Below are 16,462 nucleotides of genomic sequence, written 5' to 3' on the forward strand. Positions count from 1 at the left end.
CATACACAGACAGTATAAAATACAGACCTCTTTTCAACAGGCATGCTCTCTTTCTTCAATGTGCCGGTTGTTCTTCACAGTTATGATGAAGTGCTTATTTTTGAGGCAGGTGTAAAATAGTTTATTTCAAAGTGACAAAAGATCGTTCCCATTTTCAGTGTGGGGAAATGATCAGAACTGACATCGGAAGTTCTTTCCACACGATCACGGAAGAGCAGAACAAAAGGAGAGAAAGAAAGATAGGTGGAAAGTGATGAATTTCAGGCTGAAAATCTGTTTTTCTATCACCCTCCACACTTCAGAGAGATTAGTGAGATTTATTTCTGGATGCTCCCTTTTCCTCCTCCTCTTCCATCCGCAGAAAATAAAAGCAAGCCTCAGCTCCTAGCATCTCCCGGCTTTACTTCTGCCTGTTCTGGAAGAAAACTTTTAGTACCTTCTGCTGTGACTGAGTCATTTGTCTGATAGTAAAATTAATACTTTGCAAACAAGGCCTATATAAGCACTGAAATGAATGTCAGCAGGTGGATTAAATATGCACATAGATGAATGACACTTAAGGAAAGCAAAATACTTATTTTCTGCTGCCGTCTTCGTATCTGCCATTAATAATGGAGCAGCTCTTATTTGTTATTAGAATAAGGCTTTAAATGCTGCATGTAATACTATCCACAGTGAGCCCAAAAGAAAAATGTTAATGCAGAGCCTTTACCAAGGTTAAAAGACATGTGCAGATGTTTTTTTTTCCTTTTTCCCCTCAGAAATTAGCAACCATAGACACACAGAGAAGAACACTGTCCTCTCCACTTACCAAAGTCTTGTGCCGCTTGAGCGGTGCTGGTGTGCTGAAACACTGGGAAGGACAGCTCTTTGCCTTGTTCCTCAAGTGCTCTTCACTTCCCAAGGACTTACAGTAAATTTTGCACATAAATCTACAAATTGAGTCCCTCACTGCAGGGGGAAAGTGTCATTTGAGCAGTCTGTAAAAGTGAGAAGTGACAGCTTGCTTCAGCTGGACGAAATGACAACAGCTCCACTCAAAGCTGTGCAGTTGCAGCACTGTGGATCTCAGCAGTTTCAACCCTAGACTTCAAGTTCTCAGTCAGTGCAAAACTAGTTCAGTGTTAGTTGAATTAATTACTCTAAACATTTTACAGCATTTATTCCTAGTATATTAACACTTGCAGAATCTATCTAGAAGTTTATCCTTCTTCCTCTGATAATAGTGTGATTTATTTATGAACGGTTTCTGGCCCATTTTTCTACCAGTGATTATCATGAATTTCAACACATTTTCTTTTTGACCTAGTTTCCTTTTTTTCTTGCATGTTTTTATTCTCAAAGCATTGTCTTGTGACTTGCTCTCACACTCTACATTTGGAAGATGATTTCAAGATGCTTAGTTCTATACAATCTTAAAGCAGTTGGCTTCACAATTACCTTAATTCAGTTGCAAATGATTTGGAAATCACCCTTGTGTTCTACATAAAAGCTTCACACTTTGTATCAAACTACTTCTCCGTAATTTCCACCAGAGACAGCTTTAAAGCTTCCATCCCAGTTGATTTGGAGCAATGCAGCAGTAATCCAATACATCTATACTGACGTTTCTCTGCAAAGCAGAAGTTATTCTCAGATTTGAGGTGGGACCATCAGCTCTGTCCAGAATTCTGGATTACTGGAGGCCTTCCTGGGGAAATCCATTTTGGATACACAGAGGCTATTACAAATTCATTAATATTCTGTCCAGAATAGATAGGCTTTGCACTTCCGCTGGGGCCTATTTCAGGGAGTCCTCTCTTTTCCTGAGTCGAGTTCCACTCACTCATCAGTTAACTCAGTTATTTTCCAGTCACTGGGCAGAATATTTTTCCCTCTGTTTTAAAGGACTACGTCGTTATTTTTACACAAATGCAAGGCATTTTAGAAATGATGTCAAAGTTTTACAAAAAGTATTTCTGAAAAGATCTGCATCTAATATTTCGACGGGATGGAGATGAGATTAATGTGACATACATCATTCTCACTGCTTACATGTCCTGAAGCCCAACATCTGAAGTAAAGCCCATCCTCACAAGACTTGCCCAAAGCACTGGTCTTAACCAGAACGCAAGATGTCTGAGATTAAACTCCTAATGAGCTATCCATCCCATAAACACTTACATGCATACCACATAGCTGCAAATAATCAAGAATATCAACATTTACAAGCTGTAAATTGTGTGAATTGAAAACAGCTGAGACTGGATGCATACTGTATGGCACAGGAGCCTGCGCTCCAGGGATTCCTTACCGACTTTCTGCATTACTTTACTCTCACTCCTTCTTCATCCCCCTTCAGTTTATCAGGTACATAACATCTCTTGCCAGTGTCCTGAGCTCAGCAAGGGAACTTCAGTGCAACTGCAATACAAACTAAAACCAGTACAGATCCAGCCTGTGTATGTTGCATGCATACTAACCATTTAAATAATAAATGCTCTGAGTAGGGTTTGTTTTAGAGCGAGCATGCTCAAGAATCTAGTCCAGGTTGAAGTCCAGCTATGCAGAGAAATACACTGGTCCTCAGCAAAGACTTCTGCATTTACTGCAAGTTGTATCATCGCTCTCAACAGGACAGGAACTGCCCTTGTACTCACATAGTGTACACAGGTTTTCTTTCCGATGCTCAGTGCAGTGACTATAATCTCATCAGAGGTTATCCATTTCTGAAGAACTTCTGCAGAAGTAATACAGAGAGCCTGGTTTTGACAGCATAATGCTGGCAGTCAGTCCCTTTCTCACCTCCTTTTTCTTCAGTTCCAGTTCCAGATGGAACAAATGCTTTTATTTCGCTAGAGAGCTGAGGGAGTTCTTTGGTGTTCCACCCATGACCTTTAGCTGGGAAGTAAAATCAGAATCTGAACTCTGCCTTACTGCTCCCCAGTTGTTAGTGAATGACACAAAGTCCCTGCTAAACCCCATTTAACCAGCAGATGGCATAAGTTAAATCTTTGTTTTGACGCTGAAGGCAAAGTGACCTTCAACGAGCATTTACCACAGCTAAATGAAGGATCGTTTCAAGAAAAGCATTTAAGAAAATCAGTGCTATGATAAGAAATAAATTATAATGTATTTATTAAAATATGCTGACCAGAAAGTTTCCTTTGGAGGATGCACGATCGTCCGATCAAAGACGGAGAAGCAGCTGGCAGGCCATCACTTATTTAAATTCCCAGAACACACTTTGGTATTTCTAACGGGATTTCTGAGAGACTCTAGGTTCTCACTTTTCAGACTTGTGCTACCATTGCACAGCAACAACTCAAACAGCTTAAAATGATGGATTACATAAGTATGAGCGTGATTTCCTCTGTGAGCAGCCACAAGAAACCTATTCTCCTGTACTCAGGCCATAGCCTGCAAACTTCCAACTCAGCAACTCTTGAGCTCTCATTTGCAGATGGCTTCTTGGGGTGCAGCCCTTCCAGCGAGAGCTGGGTTTATTTGAAAATATTAATTCATTTTACTCACAGAACTCACAGAATGTAGCATGTGATATGATGTACCCTTAGATGCTGCTTAGGAGAAACACAGCGCTCTGGAGCAAACCAATTTGGACCATTTCAGAAAGCCAAGGCAGGCTGGAGGATGCACATATACTGAGGGACACTTTTTTCAGATGACTACATTGAAAGGCCAACACTTCTGGATCCTCCAGGCTGACAAGCTCTAATTTACCGTCTCCCTTACCCCAGTCTTAGCCTAGTATGAAACAGGTGGCAGCAGTCAGGGGATTGATGCAACCTCAGCAATCAGCTGAGGCTGTGGGTGGAATCTGCACAACACAGAAATCTGCTAAACACTTTACGCAAAGGCTTTCAGGCTGTAACGAGCTGAAGGCTTCCCCTTGAAAAGCCCACTTTTTTTTGACAGGATAAGAACAAATAAGGTAAGTTTACAGGTGTGATAATGAAGTCACAAAACTATACAATGATTTGGGTTGAAAGAGACATTAAGTGTCATTTAGTTCCACCTCCAACTAGACCAGGCTGCTCAAAGCACCATCCAACCTGGCCTTGAATGCCTCCAGGGAGGGGGCATCCACAGCTTCTCCAGGGTAGGCTGTGCCAGCACCTTCCCACGCCCATGGCAAAGAATTTCTTCTAAATGTCCTAATCAAAATCTGCCCTCTTTTAATGTAAAATTGTTATATATAGTCGTGTCACTACACTCCCTGATAGAGAGTCCCCATCTTTCCTGTAGGCCTGTTTAGATACTAGAAGGCATCAATGATGTCTGTCCAGAGCCTTCTCTTCTCTGGGCTGCACAACCACAGCTCTTTCAGCCTGTCTTTACAGGAGTGGTGCTTCAGTCCCCTGACCATCCTTGTGTTCCTCCTCTGGACCTGCTCTAACAGGTCCACGTCTTTCTTACCATGTAGGCCCCAGAGCTCAACACAGTACTAGACTACCTGCTGGGTCCCAAGAGGATGGAATATAGGGGAAGAATTTCCTACCCTGCCCAGCTGACCCTTCCTCATTTGATGTAGCACAGTGTGCAGCTGGCTTCCTAGTCTGCAATGCACTTTGCTAGCTCGTGGGTTTTTGTCCACCAATCCACTAAGTCAGCTGGGGATTGAACAGATATTATACACTCCCTGGGCTCCTAGTACACCACTTGCTGAATAGCTTCAGAGAACACTCTTCTAGAAGCAATCTGAAGTTAGAACAGCCTCTTGTAAATTGATTTTCCCAATAATGAGAGAAGGACAAAGTACTGATATACAGTTCCTCATCTGTTAGGAAATGATTCCATGAAAAACCCTGAAAAACAGGAAGTCACGAGCACTGGGACTCCCGGGATTGCAGTATGAAAAGCATGACACTCCTATTTGTATCCATCGTGGGTGCAACAGCTGAAGGAAGCCAAGCTGCTTTTTTTTCTTTTTTTATAAACTTTTACCCAGATTCAATACAGTGCACAGTTGCCCAAGAAAACTGTTGGAGGTCCTTGCAATCTGCTCATAAAACCAAGAATCTATTTCAGTGAATATCTTTCATACAAACAATAGATTTAACCTACTACTCACCTCCTCGCAATCTTTGGAGAGACAAACCCACAAAATTGTCCGAACCTCGTTACTACAAACTCAACTCTGTTCAGAGGAATAACAGCCTCAAATGCTCTTTACTGCAAAATCCAGCCTACTATAACCTTCAGAGAGCATTACTATAAACCCTTGAAGGAACAGCCTGTCTTTCAATCCCATCACAGCCTCCGTGTCCTTGCATACAACCAGGAATGTTGCAGAGGTGCTGCCTCTTCCTGCACTAAGAAGGCTTCCCTCCCACAGCAGGTCTTGGGGGAGATCCCTCCACACGGAACAGAAATTACAGGCCTTGCAGATATTGACTGAGGGAAGTTAGAGCTGATGAATGGATTACCTATTTTTGTTGCTGACCTGCTATTTTACTGTTCTTTGTTCTCCACCCAAGAGATCTTAGGCCAATTAGATTTTGCAGCAATTGCTCTGGCATTCGAGGTATGAGGGATTTCATTAACCATTCAAAACTTGGTGGCAAACGTAGGTCTTATAAGTCTGTTTTGCTGGAAACAACAACAAAAGCCACAGCCTTTTCTTTGAAAGGAAGTGGCCAAAGAGTTATTTTCAGAGTTTATCACAGCAAAAAGAATGTACTGAAATTTTATCATTCATATAATTAAGTATGTACAGAAATCAAGAATGCTAACAATTAATGCATCATCCAAAATCCTAAGGAAAGCACTAAGAGGTTTCAAAAATTCTCCAGCCTCTCTTGCTACCAAAATCATCACTATTTTGTAGCGTCCTGAAGAAAACACTGGCTTTCTCCTACTGTCAAATTACAAATATGACTTCATTCTGAAAAACTCAGTTTAGTGAATCTCTCCAGCTAAAGGTTTGGAAAGAAGATTATGAACAAATATCCATTTCCAGGTCCAAGCTAACCATTTGTCAAAGCCAATCAGATGTTCTCAAAATTCATTCAAAGCTAGAAGAGAGGTTGGAGCATATAAATTATTCCGTGAGATATTTATACTGAACACAAAGCAAGTCAGCCTGTAAAAGATTTTGAGTGGTAACTCAAAACCACTGTATGTTGCAGATGACAGGACATCTAGAGGTATCGATACAACAGTAGGCTTAAGGACAGAGAGACCCTAAGAACTTAAGTATACCACTGAAATCAATACTGAGTGTGCCAGAGCCAGGACTGCAGTATTTAGTCAAAACAAAAAGCACTGTATCTTCTTTGCTAGACTCTGAGATCCTACCATTTATTTTCCCTGGTCTACATGTTCCAACCAGACAGTGTGTAGGCAGGAGGATCTGCCAGCACAGGTCAGCATGCAGGAATCCACGCCGTGAACAATCAGAAGAGCAATCTCCAGCCTTTTACTAGGTTCCAGCAGCCCTTCCCAGCAGAGAACAGTGCTTCCATTTTTTACTCCTTGCATCGCATCGTGCATCTTAGATCTGCTCCTCTCCTGCAATGCCAGCAAGTAGCCCTGTTTGTTCTTCACCGACTTTTTTCAGGGAAAAGTAAAATAAAACAACAACAACAAAAACATTACTGGTCATTTATTTCTCCTGGTGCTTAAGCAACAAGTGTCCTAGCCACTACTGTCCAAGATGCTCTCGAGAGACAGGTAAGACATCTGAGCCCTTTGCATCCATGAAAGGGACAAGCCCCACACGACTGTACAGTGAGCCTGAGCAATGCTCCACGATACAGGTAAACCACAGGGAAGAGCCTGGTCTTCCTTTGATTTAGCTGGTGTCTCAGCCACTCCAGGAGCTGAAGCAAGAGAAGGGTCCAGAACAATGCCCAAGAAACAGTCATGTCATCCAGCGAGGGCTGGTGTCACTCAACTACTCCTGGAACTGGAGTGAGGGAAGGTTCCAGAGGTCCAGGAACTGGGGCCAATAAGTAGGGGCACGTACAAGTTTATGGGGCACTCTCTCTACAGCCAACACTGCAGCTGACAGATCTGATGCTGGATCGAGGACCGGTGATCCCTCTATCCTTTTCTCTCTTTTTCCTCTCAAGGTTGTTAAGTAATACAAGGCTTACTTTGTTTCTTCATACCTTCTCACAGCTTGGGTGGATGTGGTTGTGAGGGGGCTGTGCTGCTGCTGGCCTTAGGAAGGATGTGTTGGGGGAGCAATGGGACAGCCAGAATAATGAGGAGACCTCATTGCAGCCTTCCAGTACTTAAAAGGAGCTTATAAACAGGAGGGATGCTGACTTTCTACAGGGGCAGATAGCGATAGGACAAGGGGGAGTGGTTTTAAACTAAAAAAGCGGAGATTTAGAGAAGATACTATTGGGAAATCATGATAAAACTCAGAGCAGTGAGGCACAGCTGCCCGGAGAAGCTGTGGATGCCCCATCCCTGCAGATGCTCAAGGCCACTCAGCTGTGCAGTCTTCTAGGACACTGCACTCCCGCACCTCCTTCAAAGCTGGCATCACCATCCCGATCAGTTTATATGTCAGAGGCAGCGTATGCTGACAGCCGGGACGGGCCGAGGGCTGTGCTTCGTGTCGCGCACGCAGACCGCACCCCCAGAGCTCGGCCGTGCCCAGCCTGCAGCACTGCCCGGACTGCTGAGAGCAGGGCTCGAGCCGCGGGGCCGCGCCACGGACGCACAGAGGACGGCGGCTGGCGGGGGCCCGCGGAGGCAGAAGCACCAGGAAGCCCGGCCCGCCGAGGGCGGGCGAGAGGCGGGAAGCGAGGGCGGGCCGCGGCCGGCCTTGAGGGTGCGGGAGGAGCCGGCCTACCCCCGCCCCGTCCCTCCTGCGGCCGTTGGCAGCGGCGGGGCAGCGGCGGCGCTCCGTTCTTCCGAGCTCCCCGGTGAGTGCGGCGCTCGGCGGGGTTGCCGCGCCCGCCGGTCGCCCTCCCGCACGGCGTGGGGACGCGCCAGGGCCCTGAGCCGGCCGCCCTTCCTCCGTGCGGCGCCGGGCCCTGCCGGCCGCGGGCGGTGGCGGCGTGGACCCGCCCTGGCGGCGAGCGGGCGGGAGCGGCCGTCCTGCGGCCCAGGCCGCGCTGCGGGGCAGCCTGCCGCTGCGGTGCGGCCGCTTGACAGCGTGGGGCTGGGGGCTAAGGCGGGTACGGCCTTGTCGGGTGGCGTTCGGTGTAGGAGAGCGCACCGCGTGCATACGGAGCGCGCAGCAACGCCGCTGTGCTGTGGAAAGAGCAAGCCGGCTAAAAGCGTGCGGTGCGGATGGGCAGGGCGCGGGAAGGATGGAGGAAAGGCGCGGGGGGAGCGGGGGCAGGGAGAAGGCTGCGAGGAGGGGACAGCAGGGGTTGTCTGCGGGGTGCTCTGCTCCGGCCTCCGGGTCGGGTACACGTCCCGTGCATCCCTCCGGGTCTGCTTGGGGTATTGCTGCGTTTCATAACGCCACCGCACAGCTCTCTGATTTATTAACTGGACGTTGTACTTTGATGTTTAGTTTCCACCTCTGAAGCTGGTGTAGGTGCGAGAAGGGGGAAAGAGCAGAGAGCTGGACTTCAGTACGCTCTAGTGTAAGCAGGAAACTGGATCTGAAACACACGGAGTTGAGTTAATATCTGTGAGTGCTCCATGCTGCTGCCATTGTTCAGACTGGCTCGTTACAAATCCATAATACCAAAGTAGAGGAAGACCACCCTAGGGACAAATATTAACACTGGGATGTTTATTTTGTAGCGCTTTGCTTAAAAGCAATTGTGCTCCATCAGAATGTCCTAATGAACTTCTGGGGATTGTTGCTTCTTCAAAGGACACAGGGAGAATTTAATGCATATAAAGTGAGAAATGTGGCTGACTTATGCCCTCCAGGTTTTTGATGTGTGTGAGGAGTTATTTGAGAAATGGTCAGTACTTCACTGATCTGAGCTTTGTAAGACAGAGAAGATTCCCGTATAGGGATTTTCAGTATGTGAAGGAGTTTGGACACTTCCTTACAGGAATGTTTTGCAGAGAATATAATGCAGACGAGTGCTGAGCCAAAGGCTTGAGGTCTTTCAAACTTCATTTCTAGTCATGTGATGTTTGTAATTTGACCCTTGCCTCCTCTCTTTATTCCTTTGAGTGTCGGTCAGTGAATGATACACCCCCACTTTGATATTTCTAATGAAGCTTTTCTAGTAATTATGGAAGAGTTCATGCAATAATTGCAGAAAACCACAGAGTAAATATTGTTAATATTTAAGTAGTAAACATAGTGGGAAATTTATTTTGCTAATATTCTGTAACACAGATTGTCACTGTGGGCTTTTACCGTGTAATAGCTGGACATTTTCTCCCTACCTGGAGTAATGATCTGTGTCAAATTAGTGAAAGGCTCAGAACTGAAGAGTGATCTCTTTCCCTTGTAGAGACAGTGAGAAGGTAAAGATGAGTCTTTCTTTCCACTTTGCCCTGTTTGTGTGAATAGAAGGTAAGAATTTTTCAGAGTTATTGCCTTCAGAGTTGCCCATGCAGTGGCTATAGCTAAGAACATTTCCTCTAGATATTCTGGATGTCGTCATAGGCATTGGGACATAGAATAATTTTAGGGCAAGGACTCTAGAAACTTGCAAAATACTGTCTCTAGGTTTTTTTTGTTTTGTTTTGTTTTGTTTTTTTTTGTCCTAGTCTGTGGAAAACTGTTCTGAAAAAGCCAGTTGAATTAAAAATGTTTTGTTGAAATTTCATTTGGTTCCTCTGGGATCATGGCTAGTAAGCTCTGGTAACAGCTGGTTAGAATTGATGAAATGTTATCAGATAACCAGTTGTTCTGCTGCTTGCAGACTGAAACCAAGGGGTTTTGAGAATTGGATTTGTCTGCACAAACAGTCAAATAGTTGCTGAGATTCCAGGCAGGAGATGTGTTTATGAGAAATCTCTTGCGCTATTAACAGAATGTAAAACACAATGGTCAGAAAAATTAGGACTTTTTCCTGATGGTGCCAGGTTTGTTTCACAACATTAATAATTCTTTCATCAGTTCTTCATCCTTCCACCTACACATTTTTGATTGTTCTGAAACAGTTTGCACAGGAGGAGCCCAGCGGGAGCAGAAGCAGCAGTTCACAGAACTCAAATGGTGGTACTGTAGTGACAGGAGGGCTGATTGACAGTATGCCCCATTTGTTTTCCCTCCTCATGCTCTTCTGCAGTCATCCTTCCAACCTTCACATGAGGCTTTTGAAACAAACAGACCAGTAACAAAATGTCTTTTTAAATCCTGCATTCTGAAATTGAAACTAAATTTCGGGCTAAACTTCTGTGCGGGCTTGCAGAGCTCTGTATTTCCAGCTGTCTTGCAGTGTTTCTGTGTTAACTTATTGCTGGGAACATGCTTCTGCGTGTGCCCCTGGATATATTTATTTTTTGTACTAATACTGAAAGCTAATTCTTTGCTAAACTAGTCCATGCTGCGTTTTTATTAATGAATAGTCTAGGACTGCCTAGGGGAAGTGAGCAGCAAGTTGGTACGGAGATAGGAAATAGGTTAGACTTGCTGTTTAAGGGAAAAAAAATATTGATAGATTAAGTTTTCAGTGTACTGTAACCTCAAAATAAGCTTTCTTATATTCTTAAGTGTAATACTGCTTGTTTTCCTGCAGGAAAAAAAAAAAAAAACCTAGTCTCTGGTTTTAACTAGGACACTCGCTGGTGAGTCTGCTGACACAGCGTTCGTTCCCTTAACACTCTTGCCTGCTTAATTAGGATCTGGATTTTGTTAACTATAAGGTTAGATTGCGTTCTGGAGGCTGTCTGAAGATACTAGATAACGTGTACTTGCCTGGCTCATCAAAAGCTGGTGAGATGTATGCAAGAAAAGTGTTTCAGCAACCCCTCGAGCAAAAAGGGTGCTGTGTTAAGTGAGGGAGGAGGAGATGGCTTTCCAGAGGGATGACTTGACGGAGTTTATTATCTCGAAACTGGACGTATCTGAACTTCCAGCCCACTTGGAGCTGGACTTTCTGTAAAAGGACGAAGGCTTGATTTCACAAACGTGATCTCTGGACTAAATCTTCAGATCCTGTACATGTACTACAGCACTGCTAACAGAGTGAAATTCTCAGAATGTTTGTGATAGCCAGTGAAGTATATCATTTATAAGAATACGCACTTCCCAGTGTGCTTGAAGTGTTGCACGTTGTTCCTTTGAAAATATATACGCTTTAGTGTTGCAGTTGAAGTTTTAGGTATCAAGAGGAAGCAATAAAGTCAGCAGTTCGGGGTCTTGCTTGTGTGCCAGGACAAAGTTCCTTTTGAGCCTTTAAGTTGAAATGGGCTCCCTGAAACGTTGTGCAGGGAGTGGTTTGATTAAACTCTTTTACAGATTGCTGCATTTTCTTCCAGTGCACAATTATGTCATGGTTTATACCAGCAGAATAGTTTCTCAGCTGTCAAAAAGTAACTGGACTTCTCTTTAAGGCTCTGTATAACTGTGGACTTCACTGTGCGGTGGAGAAACATAAAGATATTCTTTCTGGGGGCACTCAAGTCTCACTGCTGGTGTTTTACAGCAGTGCAGCACTGTATGGTTCTTACACAGTGGCCTTATCCATCACAGGTAGAGCAAGTGTTAAACAGCAAGAGCTTTTTTTAATCGGAACAAGAAACCTGTGTTTATTGCAGCTGTAGCTGTACTCATCTGTTCTGTGTGCATACAAATGTAATTATAGCTAGATACAGTACAAAACAAGACTCTGCTTGTTCTAGTGGTGGTATTGAACTTTATTCAAATGCTGGGGGCATTTCATTTTTTTTGTTACTGGTGTTCTATTTTTTTTTTAATAGATAACAGGATAATAAAAACATTTTTCTTAAGCAACGTGGATTTTTCAACTAATATTTTTCTATGACACAAATATCTGTTGTTTTTTTTTTTTTTCGCTAAACTGACTTGAATTGTGAATGGCTTTTCTTGCCAAAGTGTTACTGCTGCAGACACTTGACTCACACTGAAGAGGTGGTCTTTCCCTGTCAAGCATGGAGACTTCAGGCAACATGCTTAAAACGTTTTGTCAAGCAGGATAGCTATATACAGAACATGTTGCAATTCCAACATGACTGAAGCTCTCCACCTGCTGGACCTGCTAAGAGATCACAGAACCACAAGATGGTGTGGGATGTATGGTGCAGTTGACAACAACAGATAGAAGGCATGCCATCCAAAGGCACCTAGACAAGCTTGAAAAGGGGACCCACAGGAACCTACTGAGGTTCAACAAGGCAAAGTGCAAGGTGTAGCACTTGGGTCTGGGCAATCCCAAGTATGTGTACAGATCAGGAGAAGAACTCGAAGAGAGTAACCCTGGGCAAAACAACTTGGGGATTCCGATGGATGAAAAGCTTTAAAGGAGCCAACAGTGTGCACTTGTAGCCCAGAAGGCCCACTGTATCCCAAGCTGCATCAAAGGAGGAGTGTCCAGTAGAGCAAGGGAGCTGATTGTGTCCCTCTGCTCTGCCCTTGTGAGGCCCCACCTGCTGTATCCAGACCTAGGACCCCCAGCACAAGAAAAACGGGGAGCTTTTGGAATAGGTCCAGAGGAGGACCACGAAGATAACAGAAGGGCTAGAACACCTGTCATCTAAGAAAGGTAGAGGGAGCTGGGCTTGTTCTGCCTGGAGAAAGCTTTGAGGAGACCTCACTGCAGCCTTCAGTACGTATTATAATCTGGCTGTGACAGCCTGGAGGGAGAACAACTTTTTACATGGTCCGACAGTGATAAGGCAAGGGGGAACAGTTTTAAATTAAAGGAGGGGAGAATTTAATTAGATATTAGGAGGAAATTCTTCACTCAGAGGGTGGTGAGGTGCTGGAACACGTTGATCAGAGAAGATGTGGATGCCCCAAACCTGGAAGTACTCAAAGTCAGGCTGGATGGGACCCTGGGGAGCATGACCTGGTGGTTGCCAACCCTGCTGACAGCACAGTGTTGGAACTACGTGATCTTTGAAGCTCTTTTCAAAGCCATGCTGTTTCAGGATTCTATGATTTTAAACATCAACTCATAAAACTAAACACCTAACGGTTTGACTGACTGAAGCAGACTTTGGATGGCATGCCTTCTATCTGTTGTGTCAACTGCACCACTCAGCTTGGTGTCACCTGAAAACTTGCTGAGGGTACACTTGATCCCCCCGTCTATATCATTGATAAAGATGTTGAAAAGTGCCAGTCCCAAGATAGATCCCTGCGGGACACCACTTGTCACCTGTACCACCTGGACACTGAGCCGTTGACCTCAACTCTCTGGCAGCGACCATTCAACCAGTTCTTTATCCACTGAATAACTCTTCAAATCCATACATCTCTAATTTACAGATAAGGCTGTGGTGGGCAATCATACTGAAGGCTTTACGCAAGCCCAGATTAATGACATCAGTTGCTCTTCCTTTCTCCACTGACACTGTCACTCCATCATTGAAGGCCACCAGATAGGTGAGACGCAGTTTGCCCTTGGTGAAGCCATGCTAGCTGTGTCAGGTCACATCCATGTCTTGCCTAACTGTAGCTTCCAGGAGGATCTTTTCCATGATCTTCCTAGGCACAGTGGTGAGGTTTACCAGCCTGTAGTTCCCCAGGTCTTCCTTTCTCTGTGAGGGACTTTTTCCTTTTTCCAGTCACTGAGGACTTCATCTGACATCCATGACTTTTTGAATTTGGTAGAGAGTGGTTTGGCAATCACGTTGGCCTGTTCCTTCAGGACCCTGGGATGTGTGTTGTCTGGCCTCATAGACCTGTACATGTTCAGTCTCATGAGGCAGCTTCAGACTTGCTCTTTGCTTGCAGTGGGAGGGATTTTGTTCCCCCAGCCCTTTGCCTAGAGGTTCAGGGACGTAGGATTTATGAGGAACCTGACTGCCAGTGAAGACTGAGACAAAGAACTTGTCAAGTACCTCAGCCTTCTCTGTGTCTGTTGTTGCCAGTTCTCTCTTCTCATCTCTGTCTGTTTATAATGGAGGCACTTTTGCATAATTTGAAAGCAATAACTGAGAAACCAAAGATGAAATAAAAGAGACAGTGGTTTGTTGTGGCTTAACCCCAGCAGGCAGCTGAGCACCAGCAAGCTCTTCTCTCACTTCCCTGCAGTGGGACAGGAGAGAAAATCGGGGAAAAAAGGCAAAGCTCTTTAGCTGAGATAAAGGCAATTTAATATGACAGAAAAGGAAAGGAAAGTAATAGTACTAGTAACTGTATACACATAGAGAAAGTGATGCACAATGCAAGTTCTCACCACCTGCTGACTACTCAGTCCTGCGAAGTGGCTGCCTGTTCAGCCAATTCCACGCTTTTTTTTTGTGGTTCACCATGAATTCATATGGTGTCAAACATGCCTTTGACCCTTTGTGTGTGCTGGCCTGATTCTGTCCCCCTCCCAGCTCCTTGTGCAGCCACAGCTCCTCACTGGCAAGGCAGCATGAGGAGCAGAAAAGGCTTTCGTTTGGTGTAGGCACCACTCTGCAACATCTGAAACATCAGCATGGTATCAACACTGTTTTTCTCCCGAATCCAAACACAGCATCATACCAGCCACTGTGAGGAAAATTAACTCCAACCCTGCTGAAACCAGGACTGTGTACTTGCTGAGATGGTCATCCAGTGAGGTAGTCTGCCACAGAGATTTGCATGCACATTACAGCCCATTCTTCAACTAGTCTGCTGTTGCAAGGTGATGTCTGATCTATCGTAGTGAATCCTGAGTTTACTGACTGACTCAATACAGATGGAGTGAGGCTGATGTACATATATTTTTCTAGAGTGAATGCTTTGTTAGAGTATCACAATACAAAGTTTTGTTGCTGGAGAGATTTGAACCCTCCTATGTCATATCCAGTGGTACTTTTTGATGGTTGGACTGGATGATCTTGTAGATCTTTTCCAACCTAGCTAATTCTATGATTCTATGATTTAAGGAACAGCTGTTTCAGCTAGAGTTCATTCTCTGCTTTGAAGGGCAAATGTTACGTGCATGAAAAACAGCTTCCTTGTTTTATATTTGGAAAGTCACGACCTAGTCCAAATAAATTTTCCCCTCTTGGTATTCATGGTTTCCATGCTGGTACTTAGAATCTCTCTGTACTTTTGCTTCTGTGGGGGAGAGATCTGGAGCTGGGATACAAGAAAGCCTGAAAACACTTCCTGTGAGGAGCTGATGTGCAGTCTGTGGGAAAATTCTAAATATACTCCAGTGGGATGTGAAGGTAGGTGACACAGTGCTGAGCAACTGCATCGGCATAGCAAGCTGAATGGGTAGCAGTATTAATAGTGAAGGAGTTTAGATTTAAAGATGCTCAGCATTAATATAAACCAGTGCTTGAAGATCTGTGTTAGTTGGCACAGGAAAAACTAAAGTAAAATTGTGGTTCGTCTTGCTCACTTCATACAAATCATGCAACCTTTGAAATGCCTCAAGTAATGAGAATATGTGTCCTGGCAGATGATAAGATATTTGGAAGGGAATGTACAAAGAAGGGAATGTTGCTACTTCAGTAGATTATGAATGAAGAAAGTGAAATTTACCATGCTGCAAAATGGCAGATTTTTAAAGGTAATGCCTAAGAGCTAAACATCCTTTTCCAGATTCAACTTCAAGTGTGTAGTCACAAAGACATGGATTTTATGAGGCAGAAGGAAACTCCTCGAAAACCTGACAGTTTTTACACGTCACTGGGTTTGTGGTGGTCTTCTCTCTTATGATACTGTCTGTTAACCTTTGTCTTTTTTCTCTGTACAAAAGCTTCTCTTGCTAGTTTTCTCATGTTTATAAGGGGAAAAAAAAAAGTACATTTCTCTGTGTTTGCCTGAAAGTGTTTTTGCTATGACTCTTATGGACTCTGGCCCCCCAGTGTGACATCACACATGCTTGTGCTCTGAAATCTGATTCTGTAAAATCACCTATTTTCTTAGCTTTCTGATCCACTGGACATTTATGTAGCCTTAGAGATGCTACCCTTAGGTTAGAATACTTTCTTTTTGCTCTGCAGTGCAGTCTGAAGGGAAATGTATTTAACTTCCCTCCGGACCCATTTTCTTAGATCAGTCATGTGAAGCCACTGAAGCCATAGGAGAGTGTCCAAAATTTCACAGAGGTGGGAGAATGGGTGTCTAGAGTCTGGCTAGTCAGAGACCTAAGTGTAGGCTGCAGTTCATGCTGTCCTCCATGGCCAGGAGGAATGTGGCTTGTGTGGGTGACTTGTGGCTGTTACCATGAGAAACCTTTTCATTTGGACTTCTGCCTTCCTGAGGGCAGTCATGCAGAACCTCATTTCAGATGTGACCTCTGTGCAAACAGTTTGGAGGCCATCAGGCGGTGGATCAAGTGCTTTCTTCAGTCCATATGTTCAGCTGTTGCTGTGGCCAGGCATTGTGACCCGAGGATACTGAGGCAGTGTTTGGAAGGCAGATAGATGCTGGCTAACCTCGGTGCATATTTACATTTCAGTGCAGGCA

General features: G+C 44.5%; 1 protein-coding gene across 1 annotated transcript in view; it reads left to right on the plus strand.

Moving 5' to 3' along the window:
* ACO1 (aconitase 1) overlaps positions 7,725 to 16,462 on the plus strand; it is a 39,547-nt gene continuing 30,809 nt past the window's right edge. The window contains exon 1 of the mRNA XM_021380834.1: positions 7,725 to 7,880. The gene's annotated coding sequence lies outside the window, so the exon portion shown is untranslated. The remainder of the gene's footprint in view (positions 7,881 to 16,462) is intronic.

This window comes from Numida meleagris, chromosome Z, assembly GCF_002078875.1.
Source record: "Numida meleagris isolate 19003 breed g44 Domestic line chromosome Z, NumMel1.0, whole genome shotgun sequence".
Taxonomy (NCBI): Eukaryota; Metazoa; Chordata; class Aves; order Galliformes; family Numididae; genus Numida; species Numida meleagris.